Source organism: Trichosurus vulpecula, chromosome 8, assembly GCF_011100635.1.
Source record: "Trichosurus vulpecula isolate mTriVul1 chromosome 8, mTriVul1.pri, whole genome shotgun sequence".
NCBI classification, from domain to species: domain Eukaryota; kingdom Metazoa; phylum Chordata; class Mammalia; order Diprotodontia; family Phalangeridae; genus Trichosurus; species Trichosurus vulpecula.
In genome coordinates, this window is record NC_050580.1 from 164,038,031 (window position 1) to 164,052,519 (window position 14,489).

A 14,489-nucleotide genomic window follows, 5' to 3' on the forward strand; every position below is an offset into this window, starting at 1 on the left:
GCCCTGGGTTTGTCTTGGCAGGTCGACTCCCAAATATTTCATAGTGTCTACAGTAACTTTAAATGGAATTTCTTCTATCTCTTGCTGTTGGGCCTTGTTAGTAATACATAGGAATACTGAGGGTTCATGTGGGTTTATTTTATATCCTGCAACTTTGCTAAAGTTTTTTATTATTTCCAGTAGTTTTTTTACTTGATTCTCTAGGATTCTCTAAGTAAATCATCATATCATCTGAAAAGAGTAATAACTTAGTTTCTTCTTTGCCTATTCTAATTCCTTCAATTTCTTTTTCTTCTCTTATTGCTAAAGCTAACATTTCTAGTGTCAAATTGAATAATAGGGGCGATAATGGACATCCTCGTTTCACCTCTGATCTTATTGGGAATGGATCTGGCTTATCCCCAGTACATATAATGCTTGCTGATGGTTTAGGTAGATGCTACTTATAATTTTAGGGAAGACTCCATTTATTCCTATGCTTTCTAGTGTTTTTAATAGGAATGGATGTTGTATTTTGTCAAAAGCTTATTCTGCATCTATTGAGATGAGCATATGGTTTATGCTAGTTTTGTTGTTGATATGATCAATTATGCTGATTGTTTTCCTAATATTAAACCAGCCTTACATTCCTGGAATAAACCCTACCTAGTCATAGTGTATTATTCTTGTAATAAGTTGCTGCAATCTTTTTGCTAATATTTTATTTAAAATTTTTGCATCAATATTTATTAGGGAAATTGGTCTATAATTTTCTCTCTTTGTTTTGACTCTTCCTGGTTTAGGTATTAGTGCCATATTTGTGTCATAAAAAGAATTTGGTATTCTTTGCCTATTTTCTGAAATAGTCTGATTGCATCATAGTTTGATTGCATCATGATCTGAAAAATACATCGACTATTTCTGCCTTTATGCACTGGATTTCTGCACTGAGGTTTTTATGCCCTAGTACATGGTCAGTTTTTGAGTTTGTGCCATGTACTGCTGAGAAAAAGGTATATTCCTTTTTATCCTCATTCAGTTTTCTCCAGAGGTCTGTCATATCTAAATTTTCTAAAATTCTATTCACCTCCTTACCTTCTTTCTTGTTTATTTTGAGGTTAGATTTATCAAGTTCAGAGAGGGGAAGGTTGAGGTCCCCCAGTAGTATAGTTTTGCTGTCTATTTCTTCCTATAACTCCCTTAACTTCTCCTCTAAGAATTTTTATGCTATACCACTTGGTGCATATATATTAAGTAATGATATTGCTTCATTGTCATTGGTGCCTTTTAGCAGGATATAGTGTCCTTCCTTCTCTCTTTTAATTAGATCTATCTTTGCTTTTGCTTTGTCTGAGATTAGGATTGCTACCCCTGCTTTTTTTTACTTTAGCTGAAGCACAATAAATTCTACTCCAGACTTTTACCTTTACCCTGTGTGTATCCCCCTGTTTCAAATGTGTTTCTTGTAAATAGCATATTGTAGGATTATGGTTTTTAATACATTCTGCTATCTGCTTCTGTTTTATGGGAGAGTTTATTCCATTCACATTCACATTATGATTACTATCTCCATCCTATTCCCCCCACCCCATTTATGCCTTTATTTCTCCCTTCTCCCTTCCACTCCTTAAAAGAGTTTTGCTTTTGACCACCATCTTCCTCAGTTTTCCCTCCCTAATGACACCCCTCCCTTATCTTACCCTTTCCCCCTTGCTACTCCTTCCTTCCCTTCTATCCACCCCCACTTTCTTTTCCCTTTCCCATCCTAATGCTGGTAGGACAAATTTGATTTCTATACTTATTAGAGTATGTTATTCCCTCCTTGAACCAAATCTGATGAGAGTAAAGCTCAGACATTGCTTCTCTCCCTTCTTTCCCTCTATGTTTTTGTGCCTCTTCATGTGGAATAATTTACCCTTTTCTACCTCCTCCTTACTTCTTCTCCCAGAACAATCCCTTTGCACCCCTTAATATGTTTTTATCATCATATCAGTTTCTTTATACTGACACCCTCAGTCTATGTATATCCCTTTCAATTGTTATAATAGCAGTACCATTCTCAAGACTGACATATATATAAAATATATAAAAATCAATTTATTCCTATATAAGGATGTAAACAATTTGCCTTTATTGAATAACATAGTTCTCCCTCCCCCCCCACCCTGTTTACCTTTTTATGTTTCTTGAGTTTTCTATTTGAAGATCAAATTTTCCATTGAGCTCTGGCCTTTTCATCAGGAAGGTTTGGAATTCCCTTATTTCATTGAATAGCCATGTCCTTGCCTGAAAAATTATGCTCAGTTTTGTCGGGTAGTTGATTCTTGGTTGTAGTCCCAGCTCCTTTGCCTTTGAGAACATCATATTCCAATTCCTCCTTTCTTTTATTGTAGAAGTTGCAAGATCCTGCGTGATCCTGACTGTAGTTCCGTGATATTTGAATTGTTTCTTTCTGGCTGCTTGCAGTATTTTCTCCTTGGCCTGATAATTCTGGAATTTGGCTACAATATTCCTTCAAGTTTTAAATTTGGGATCTCTTTCAGGGGGTGATCAGTAGATTCTTTTGATGACTGTTTTACCCTCTGGTTCTAGGACCTTAGGGCAGTTATCCTTGATGATTTTTTGGAAGATACTGTCCAGGCTCTTTTTTCATCATGGCTTTCAGGTAGACAAATACTTCTTAGATTATCTCTCCTGGATCCATTTTCCAGGTCAGTTGTTTTTCCAATCAGATATTTCATATTTTCTTCTATTTTTTCATTCTTTAGATTTTGACTGATTCTTGACATCTCATAGAGTCATTAGCTTCTACTTGCCCAATTCTAATTTTTAATGTATTGTTTTCTTCGTTTAGTTTCTCTATCTCCTTTTCCATTTGGTTATTTTACTTTTTAATGAGACATTTTCTCCATTTATATTCTGAACCTCTTTAAGCATTTTGCCAGTTTTCCTTTTTGAAGATTTGTTCTCACCAGTGAATTTTTTTTCCATTTTTTCCATTTTTTCTTTTACCTCTCTAATTTGGTTTTTAAAGTCCTCCTTGAGTTCTTCCAGGAATGCTTTTGGGGCTGGAGACCAGTTCACATTCCCTTTTGAGGTTTCAGATGTGGGTATAGTGCCAATTCTGTCTTCTTCTGAATTGTTATTTTGATCTTCTCTGTCTCCATAATAGGAATCAATGGTCTTTGGCTTTTTAGTATGTTTTTTCATCATGTTTTTTTTCCCTCCTGGCTTCTAAAGTGGATTTCTCCTTCTGGAGCTCAGGGGCCTCTGTCCCAAGCTTCTTGTGTTGGGAACTGTGAGCCTGCTCACTGGTTTGGTGTGCTATGGCCTCTGGTTTTGTGAGGTATGGGGGAGGGGTGGTCTGGATTCTGGAAGTCTCCTCTTTCCCACAACTGCTCTCCAGTATGGGTGGTCTCAGCTGTTTTCTGTGCTGGTGCCTGCCATTTCCTGTGGCTGTGCAAAGGCACTTCTAGGGTCCTGGTATTGACGTTTGCTAGCTCCACCTGCCTGGGGTTCAGGAACTCTCACTGTTCTGCTGAGGTGGGGCCTGCTGGGACACCTCTCTTCCTGAACTAGTCTCCTTCCACCACCACAACAAGGGCTCTCTCCCCAACTTCTCTCACTAAAAGGCTACTGAAGCCCCACTTCTGGCTCCTCTATTTCAGGGTTTCTCCTGATATGATCTGGCTGAGGAAGGGAGGGAGAGCTGTTTTACCTGGTCATCATGGCTCCCAGAAGTTCGAGAAGGTGAGTTTCAAACCTTTAGACTGTGGGCTGGAGGCCTCCAGGGTAGCTGCTCCCTTGGCTGCAGGCTCTGCACTGGTGTATCCCCTAGCTCTGACAGACTCCTGTCCTGGGCTGAGGCACCTGGGGATCGATTGCCACTGTAGCCAGTACTTCCACTCTGGGCTCGCCCAGTGCCCAGCGCTCTCCCAGACTGGTGCACTTGCTGGGTTCCTCTGTTGTTCCCGGATGGTGTGTTTTGGTGCCATTTCCCGTGCCCAGCACTCCTGCCCCACTCAGTCTACTAGTAGCTTACAACTCTGTCAAATCTGCTCAGGTTCACTTTTTTAGACATATATGACAGAATTTATGAGAGAGCTCTAGTAGTTCCCTCCTTTTACAGTGCCATCTTGGCTTCTCCCCCTCAAGGGTGGTAATTATTAACTAAAGCAAAGATGACTTTGGATTTTACAGTTAAGGCTGTGTATGTATTTATCCAGAGTAACAGATCAGTATGAATTTATTTAATCAGATGACAAAACTTTTTGGCCTAAACTGTGGGCTAGGAATTGCATTTGAACGTAGGAGACTACTTATTCCCTTCATAGGCTCCAGTAAAATGAAAATAGGAATGGAGTAGTCTTTGAGGTAGGAAAGTACGCTCAAGGACATAAGGGTCTCTATCAACTCAGCCTAAGAAATGACAGCCATATAAAGAAGGTTAGGATAAAGTACTGCTGCTGAGTGTGCAGAGAGAAAAGCTGTGCACATTTTTGGCTGACCTAGCTTGGGTAATTTGGATGGATATTAAGGACAATACAAGCAGGTGGGTGATCCTGCTGAGGTTATTGATAATGATGTTCTCTGTCTGCTGAATGAGAGGATACATCTCCAGGGCAGTCATGAAAACTGGAGCAGGAAGCATTTTTATCAGAAAGAGAGCCACAGAGGACAAGGCAGGGATTGTACAGGGACTTTCCGTGGGAACACAAAAAGCAATGGGTTATTTAGTAATGTTGTTTCATTTTGGAAGCCTTTCTGGATCTCCTAAATTGTTAATGCTCCCTCTTCCTCCTAGAATTCTACGTATTTTCTTGACTGTGTCTATGGTATCTTCCTAGTAGAATGAATGTAAACTCCTTAAGGACAGGGACTGCTTTTGTTTTTATTCCTAGTGCCTAGCACAGAGCCTTGCCATGATAGATACTTAATAACTGTATACCATTGAGTTATTTGTTATCCCACCCTGGGTTCCTTTCCATCCATACTTTCAGCACTACCAATAAAATGCATTGATTTTAAGATGTTCTTCTATTTATAACACAGCAACACAAGTGGTTTTCATTACTCAGATACTGCTTGGAGGTAGAAGCTTTGGAAAAGTTAGGACAAAACCAAAAATTTAAAAAGTGGAAAAAAAGAGGAGCTTGTTTCTGAGGGTGATCTGGGATTTTTCCATTTATGACAAAGCCAAAAGCTGTTCTAGATACAGATTGAGTCAAATTTGATCAAGGTTAAGGAATCATATGAAATTTAAAAATTATCTCTCAAGCTACCAGAGACAGCTTGGTGCTATGGAATAGATGCTGACTTGGGAGACAGAGGACAAAGCTATTCATATCCTATGATTGTCACTTAAAGCTATGTGATTTTAAGCCCATAGACTTCCACAGACTTCATCCCTTTGTGACTCATTTTCCTCATTTTTAAAATGAGGGGGTTTTAGAGTAGTTGACTTCTAAGGTCCCTTTTAGCACTAAATCTATGTGTATAAGGTATCACTAATGTTGGTACCTTGTGCAGGTTAATGTTTTATACTTCTTTGTGTGCCTTTTATTTAACATTTAAAAATAATATTTAATTTTTCCCCAATTACATGTAAAAATAATTTTAAACCTCCATTTTAAAAAGTTTTAGGTTCCAAATTCTATCTCTCCCTCCCTGATACACTAAGCAATCTGAAATAGGTTATACATGTGCAATCATGTAAAACATATTTCCATACTGGTCATTTTATGGAAGAATACTTGAATCAAAAAAGGAAAGAATGAAAGGAAACTAGGAAACTAGCATGCTTCAGTTTGTATTCAGATGACATCAGTTCTTTCTGTGGAGGCTGATAGCGTTTTTCATCATGAGTTCTTTAGGATTGTCTCCGACCATTGTAGTGCTGGGAGTAACTAAGTCATTCACAGTTGTTCATTGTACAATACTGTTGTTATTGTATACAATGTTCTGCTCATTTCACTTTGTATCAATTCATGTAAGTCTTTCCAGATTTTTCTGAAATCAGCCTGCTCATCATTTCTTATAATATGATAATATTCCATTACTATTACATGCCTTAACTTGTTCATCCATTCCCCAATTGATGATGCTACCCTCAGTTCTCAATTTGTTGCCACAACAAAAATAGCTGCCATAAATATTTTTGTACATATAGGTCCATTTCCTTTTTGTTTTTGATCTCTTTGGGATATAGACCCAATAGTGGTATCCCGGGTCTATTCAGCTCTGGTCTTTTCATCAGGAATGCTTAAAACTCCTCTATTTCATTAAATATCCATTTCCCTCTCCTGAAGAATTATACTCAGTTTTTCTGGATAGGTGATTCTTGTTTGTAATCCTAGCTCCTTTGCCCTCCAGAATATCATATTCCAAGCCCTCTGAACCTTTAAAATAGAAGCTGCTAAATCTTATGTTATCATGATTGTTGCTCCAAGATATTTGACTCATTTCTTTCTGACTGCTTGTAGCATGTTCTCCCTTATCCTGGAGCTCTGGAATTTGACTATAATATTCCTGGGAGTTTTCATTTTGGGATCCCTTTTGGGGGGTGATCAAAGGATTCTTTCAGGTTCTATTTTACCCTCTGGTTCTAGAATATCAGGGTGGTTTTCCTCGATAATTTCTTGAAAGATGATGTCTAGGCTCCTTTTTTTGATCATGGCTTTCAGGTAGTCCAACAATTCTTATATTATTTCTCCTCAATCTGTTTTCCAGGTCAATTGTTTTTTCCAGTGAGATATTTCACATTCATATATTTTTTCATTCTTTTGATTTCATTTTATTGTTTCTTGATGTCTCATAGAGTCATTAGCTTCTGCTTGCCCACTTATTTTTTTAGGGAATTATTTTCTTCAGTGAATTTTTGTACATCTTTTTCCAGATGGCCAATTCTGCTCTTTAAGGAGTTCTCTTCAGTAAATTTTTGTATTCCTTTTTTCCATTTTTGTTAATTCTGCTTTTTAAAGAGTTTTATTCAGTGGATTTTTGTGCCTCTTTTTATCTTTGGGCCCATTCTGTTTTTTAATGTGTATTTTCTTCAGTATTTTTTTGTGCCTTCTTTACCAAACTGTTGACTCTTTTTTCATGATTTTCTTGCATCATTGTCATTTCTTTTTCCAATTTTTCTTCTACCTCTCTTATTTGATTTTTCAAATCCTTTTTGAGTTCCTTCAGTAATTCTTTTTGACTTGAGACCAATTCAATTTTTCCCTGAGACTTTGTGTATAGCACTTTTGACTTCATTGTCTTCTGAATTTGTACTTTGAGCTTCCCTGTCACCATAGTAACTTTATATAGTCAGGTTCTTTTTTTTTGTTTGCTCATTTTTCCAGCTTATTTCTTGACTTTAACTTTATGTTAAAGTTGGACTCTGCTTCTTGGGTAAATAGGGCACTGTCCTAAGCTTCAGTTTTTTTTGGTGCAGTTGTTTTTTAGAGCTAATTCTGGAGGTCTGTAAGTTTTCAGTTCTTCCAAGATGGTATGATGGTGGTCAAGTGTGGCCACTGCTCTGCTGGCCTCTGTTCTAGTCTATGAGTGCTTTCAAGCACTCTTTTCCACCCTGAAACTGTGACCAGGCTTCCTGCTCCTATGTGGCTACAATTTCTGGTGTGCTTATGCCTCTGCTGTAGCACTGTGACCATGTATAAACAATGCAACAGAGTCCTGCACCCAGTGCCAACAAAGGGACTCCTGTAATCTCTTTCTGACCAGTTGTCTAACCCCATTACCATCTCTGGACTGAGAGTTCTAGAAGTTGGTACCTCTGATTCGGTTGCCCCCAAGGCCTGCTGCTGGTTTGCCAGGGTGGGTCTACTGCTGTCTTTCTGGGAAGTTGCCTGTGCTGGACTGCACTCCACTCTCACCCTGGTGGAACAGACCTTTCCTACTAACCTTCTAAGTTATATTGGGCTGGAAAATTATTTCACCCTATGCTTTTGTGGGTCCTGCCACTCCAGAATTTGTTTTGCATTATTTTAAAGTTGAAGGGAAATTTGGAAGAGCTCAGACAAATCCCTGTCTTTTCTCTGCCAACTTGGATACAACACGCTGTTTTATACTTTTCAAAGTGCCTTTAGTTTCAAAGCAATCTCATGAGGTAGCTGGGGCCAATGTTCTAATTTCCACTTGACACATGAAGAAATTAAATTTTGAAGAGGTAAAGTCCTTAATATTTATCCAGATTACCTCAGGCAGGTCAGCCAAGAATGCATATAGATTTTCTCATTGTACACTTAGTAGCAGGGACTTGCCCACTGAACCGGTGAATGGCATCTCTAGGATTAGAAACCATGTTTCCTGACAGCTAGTGTAGTGTTTCTACCATTATATTGTATTACTTCCTTGCTAGTGTCTAAGCAATATGGTGTAGTTGAAAGAACACTGGATTTGTTGATTAGAAGACTTGGTTTACCTCTCAGGTCTTCTAGGTAGTTCCTTTGTGAGCTTTGGAAAAGTCACTTGACCTCTATTTCCTTATCTGTACAATAATGGGACTGGATTGGATGGTTAATAAGTTTTCTTCTGGATTTACATTCGTGATCGTAAGCAGAAATCTAAGATAAGAGATGTACCTTTGATTTAGATTAACTTTGTAGATAACCAGCCCTGGCTTCTCTAGAGAAATCTGTAGTCAGCTGGTTTTCCTATCCTCTCTAGATGCATAAGGGGCTAAGATGATCAGTCATCATGTACTATACTAAGAATGAGGAACTGGATGCCTGCTGTGATCTGGGATGGAAAAGACCAAGGCACTCAAAAGGGGGCACTTTGTGCACAAATATCCCCTCTAAGCTGCACCCCTGAACAGCCACTACCTGAACACAAAAGAAGGATCTTAAAAATCCAGCTTCTATTACTTTGAAGAATAAGTGTAGTCCACTTGGTTATAGCTTATTACAAAGAGATAATTAGAATTCCCTGAATTAATTGAGCTCTCAGTAGATAGTTCATTTTTTAAATCTGAAAAACTGTTTTGAGTGTTTTAAATGCACAAAGTTTCTGAAAACAAGAACAAAACAACAACAACAAACCCCCCCAAAATCAGAGAAAATTGAAATCCATTTCTAATTAACTTTGTGGGTCTAATAATGCAGTCACTTCTTTAGCCTAATAAGAATGCATCCCTTCAACGTAAATGCTATGACAAGGATGTTCACATCATTAAAATTAGTGTCTTATCTCCCCTTCATTACAAACTTATCTGATTCAGAAGATATCTTCCAGGTGAGTGCCTCAAAGGAACGAATATAAAAATCAACATATATCTTTCAGTTCTGGAATGGTGCTATTATATTTCTTGTGTGGAGTCCTAGAAAAGGGAACTGTTTTGTTTTTCTTTCTTTTTTTTCTCTTGTAGGCTGGCTGCCACTTAAAGCTGTGTGACCATGGCCGAATCATTTAACCCCTCTGAGCCTTTCTTTCCTCATCTATAAAAAAGGATTCATATTTGCATGACCTCATTCATAGCGTTGTTGTTGAGAGAATATAGGTGGGAGTACTTTGTTAAAGTGCTTTATATATGTAACCTGTTCTCCATAGGGAGAAAAACCGGCTTACTATATTAAGGAAAAATCAACTTTTGTTTTTAGTAGTCGTTTTTATAGACTTGGGAAAAGGGTTTAGGACGGAAGGTTTACTCCTGGATCTTCCTTCCTTTCTTTCAGATTCTCTTACCCTGTGTAGGGACCACAGTCTCTGCCTATACCTGCCATGCTATTGAGTTCTCCATTTACCTTGTTGGCAGAAGGACCTGTGTCTTCTCAAGCCTAGGCTCAGTCCCCCTGAATGGAGGGTGCCTTGTGACTTCCTTTAAATAGTTTGTGACCTTCTGTATCACTGCAGTGGTCTCACAGAGGTTAAATGATGGGAGGAAAAAGGGATATTTCCTGTGGTGATATTTAAGAAAGATAACCAACATGTGGACAAATGACAATGTTAGATATTTAATTAGTATTTTAAGATTTTGTATATTATCTTATATGAGCTTCCCCACAACCTTCAGAAATAGGCACTGTGGATATTATCCCCATTTTACAGATGAGGAAATTGAGGCTCAGAGAGGTTAAGCAATTTGTCCATCAAGTCTCTCCCTACTCCAACCTATTCTCCAAATTATCACTTTCCTAAAGTGGTAGTCTAACTATCTAACTCCCACGATCAATGAGGTTGAGATATAAACTCTTGTTTGTCATTTAAACCTCTTCACAACCTAGTCCCTTCCTATATTATTAATCATGGCACATTTTACTCCCCTCCATGAATTCTCAGATTGAGCTACACTGGCCTACTTGCAGTTTCTTGAACAGGACACACAATGTTCCAGTGCTGTGCCTGGCTAATACTCATGCCTGGAATATTCTTGAGCTAAGTCTCACCCTCTGCAAGAGACCTTGTCTGGTCCCCTTCAGTTGCTGGTGCCTTCCACCAAATTTATAAATGATCACCTTCCACCAAATTTATACATATATTGTATGTACCTAGTCATCTACGTGTTGTCCCCTCATGGCAATTTAGACTCCTTAAAGGCAAGAACTCTTTTTATTTTTTCCTTTCTTGGTATCCTCAGCACTTACCAAAATTCTTAACATGTAGTGAGGGCTTAATAAATGTTTATTGACTGACTGACACAGAGAGTAAATATGAGTCAGGATTCCAGACCAAGTTTTATAAAACTTGTGTCAGACTTTCATGATGTGAAGAACCCAAATTCATTTTGGGGGCCTCCTTACTCCTCTGGTTTATAATCTGTACCTGGAAATTTTTGGACAATGTATTATGGCAACATTTCCCCTTCCCTGTAGTTCACTATATTGAACATATAGGTCAACATATAATTCACTATATTGAAGAACATTTTATTGAAAGGCAGAAGAAAACCCAACCAAACCCTTGGGGAAACAAAAAGATATTCTCCAACAAGCAGAAACCCTCTTCCCCAAATCTATTTAAATTTCTACTTATTTATGGTCCTGAATTGGCATATTTCTTTCCTCTGTGGGTCCCTGCTGCTTTTGCCAGATGTTGTTTTCTTGACATTCCTTCTTGCTCTTGCCAGCTGTTGCTTTCCGTTGGATCCCCTTCTGTGGTTCCTTAAAGCAGGAGTCCCACATGTCAGGTGCTCTTGCTGGCCCTCTCATTTTCTGTTGAGGTCTCTCTCATGCCTGTTCTATTGCCTTTGACCTTCTGCTAATCTAGATCTTTCTGTCATTGAGTTCAGACCTTGCTATTCCAGATGGGGAAGACCTTTACTTTTCTGACTGGCAGGAGGTATAGTTTTTCTTGTGTCACAGGACCAGACTATGGATATCCTTTAATCGAGGTTTTTCCCATTTGCCACTGATGTTACTGACATCTGGCCTCACAAAAGCTCACCCATGGAGCAGGTACCCACCATGCACCAGCTTCAGCAGTGTCTCTGGCACCAGTCCCAATTTCAGCTGTGGCTATAAATCTTGAGAAAGTCCTTTCTCTAATACTTGGGAGCAGAATCATATATCATATAATTTTAATATTGAGGGACAAGAGGTAGAAATGGATTTTCATATAAATTCAGTAATTCATGATATGAAAATAATGGAAGAAGTAATAAAGACAAATTCAGCTATGGGAGAGGGAATTAATTACTGTAGTCACAGGTAGGTGCTATTTGGTAGCAACGGGTAATCTGGTAGCTTCCTGTTTTTAACTATTCTTACTAACTAGGTGTTAAAATCTAGTTTGTAATGTGTTGCTGAAGAACATGCTAAATTTTTGCACCCTCTAATTTCAGTGTCCTGGCTGAAAGTCTGGATTATCTGCCCCTGTTATGGCTTTGTCTCAGAATAGTGTCTCCCATAATAAAAGATGCTACCCACTTTTCAGGAGCTAAAGGCCAATTAGCTCCCTAATTATCTCTAAAGCATTGAAGGATCCCTCTTAAGCAACTGTGAGAGGTGATTCAAATCAAGGATGTTGGCAATCCCTGCTGACAGCAGTGGTGTGGTAGAGATGGCATTCATTCATAGCAGTCACCTTGAGAAGAGGGATGAGGGAAGTTTGTCCTAGGATTTGCTACTTAGTGCTTGACAGAAAACACCCATCAGGTGGGTGACAGGAGAGACATTGTGAAAATCTGACACCATCAGATTCTCTTTTGGGAGAGGTCCAAATCAGTGGTAAAATCCTAGCCAAGACACAACATTAAAAGAGCCTTAAGTATTTCTATTCTTCCTGCTCCTTCATTTTCTCCAGGGAATGGAATGTCCAAAATGTGAAAAATGCATTTGATTTTTAAATTTAGGATTGTGGCTTGTCTTGACAAGATTGTCACATGGGCTTAGAGTGCTCTGTCCAATATGTGATTGAGTGAGGGATCAAACCTTCAGTGGAATGGGTAGCTGTTACTTTCTGGTCTGTATCCTGTCCTTATGCTGCCCCTGGAAGCCAAATTTTTTTTAGCTTTGCAAAGTTTGATTAATTATTTCTTTCCGAGACAGGAAACTTCTTTTTCTGCCACCATTCTTATGTGACCTGTATTCTTGGCATTTGGCTCAGGCCTAGTCCAAAGCTACATGGTTACTTGACTAAAAAATATTTTTGAATGTTTAGACATGCAGTTGGCCAGATGTGGAAATTGACTAATTAAAGACCTAAAGGGTACAGAACTTCCTTGTGAAGGAGAATAAGTACAAATAGGTCTCCTGACTAGTTGGGGTGACTTTAGTGGTGAAATTGTTAAGGCATTGTCAATGATGTGAAGGTGATATCTGTATTGGCAACCAAAAATGGGCTCCTTAGCACTTAGTCAACAAGTGCCCTTGACTAGTTTGGCTTTTTCCCCTGAACTGAATGCTGTTTGTATCTTGGACTGGAGTAAGCTTGTCGGCCCCTTCACCTTGCTTCCCTTGCTTAAGCTGATGGAAAGAACCTGTGCTTTCCCGGTCAACCCCTTCACCTTGCTTAAGCAGATTGAAAGAACCTGTGCTTTCCCTGGCGTACCTTACACCCCCGCAAAAGCCGGATGGTTAAAAGCAGCTCCTGTTGGAGCCAGAGGCTGCTATAGCTATAGCCACAGCCGAAGCAGGAGCTGCCAGTAGCAGAGCTGACCTACGGGAGGAAGCTGAACAAAGACTTCAGGCCAGTGGGTAATCTTTTTACCATAGAGGGGGAAGTATGATTTTGCTTTATGCAATCATGCTTCTCTGTAGCCTCCTGGTTACTCTTTCAAGGCGTACTTATTGGGCCTGGAAGCTTTTGATCAATATATCAAAATGGGGTTGCTGGTTCATGGGTTGGTTACTGTGGAGCCTAAATATATGTTTTGATTCTTCTGCCTTCTACTTTGAGAGTTTCTTATATCCGGTGGTTCCGAACCTTTCAGACATGTTTATGATCCTCTTTGAGATTATAAACTCTGCCCTCCTAATACATTTGGCGACGAGGATGGGATCGCTAGGTATAAGATCTCTATTTAGAAGCAGAACAATTCCAGAGGAAGAGATGAATATCCCAGGATGGGAGGATCCATTTTATTCCTCCCTAGCAAAAGAATTGGCTAAAAAAGCTGGACCCTGTGAAAACTGGGAACCAAGGCTACGGAGAGGAGATCCTAGGGATTTGGAAAAGTGTTTACGAGAAGTTGGGATTCAGTCAGGGGCATCACTATCTAGGCAAAGCTGGATAGTGTTATCAGCCTACCGGCTAGTATACGAAAGATTGAGATTAAGTGAAAGACATGGGGGCACTCCTACCCCACAGGAAGAAGAGGAACCTCAGATAGCAGGAGACCAAACTGACTCAAATGAGAGCTTTTCTATTAATGTGGCTAAGAGCAACAGGAGACCAAAAAAGCCCAGAGTGCATTTCAACCCAGCCCAGAAAGAGCCTGACTGCCTGCTTCGTCCTAGCCATGGTGGCAGAGGAAGTGAGTGGGGGGAGAATGAGACAATGTTAGGGGCTGAGGCACAAAACACTACTGGGGTTCAGGATGTGCCTCACACAGAGAATAGGAGATGGTTAAATGATCAGACAAGGGCTCGACCCATACAAAGGAGGAAGACAGAAACCCGAGGTGAAGATTCATTTACAAGGGAAATTCAGGAAGATTTCTCACCGCAAGAGGTCACAGATATTTTGAGTAGATTCAGCCAAAGAATAGGAGAACCATTGATATCTTGGATGGTAAGACTCAGTGATCAAGGTGCCAGTGGAATATCAGTAGATAGGACAGACTGTATGAGATTCATAGGTATCAGCCATGATCCTCTAGTTCAACAAGCTTTTAGGGAACATCATCAGCAAGGAGATGGTGATAGCAGGACTACTCTGTTGGCATTAGCCGCTGTGGGATGCAATAAGAGATATGCTACTGATTCTATGTGGCCCACTGAGCACAGACCCTGGTATTCACTTAGAGATTGTATCATGAGACTAAAGGAGGAGGTAATGAAGACTGCCATTATGATAGGAACTGCAGACAAATATTACAATGATCCAATGGGACTGCCTCATAGGAATTT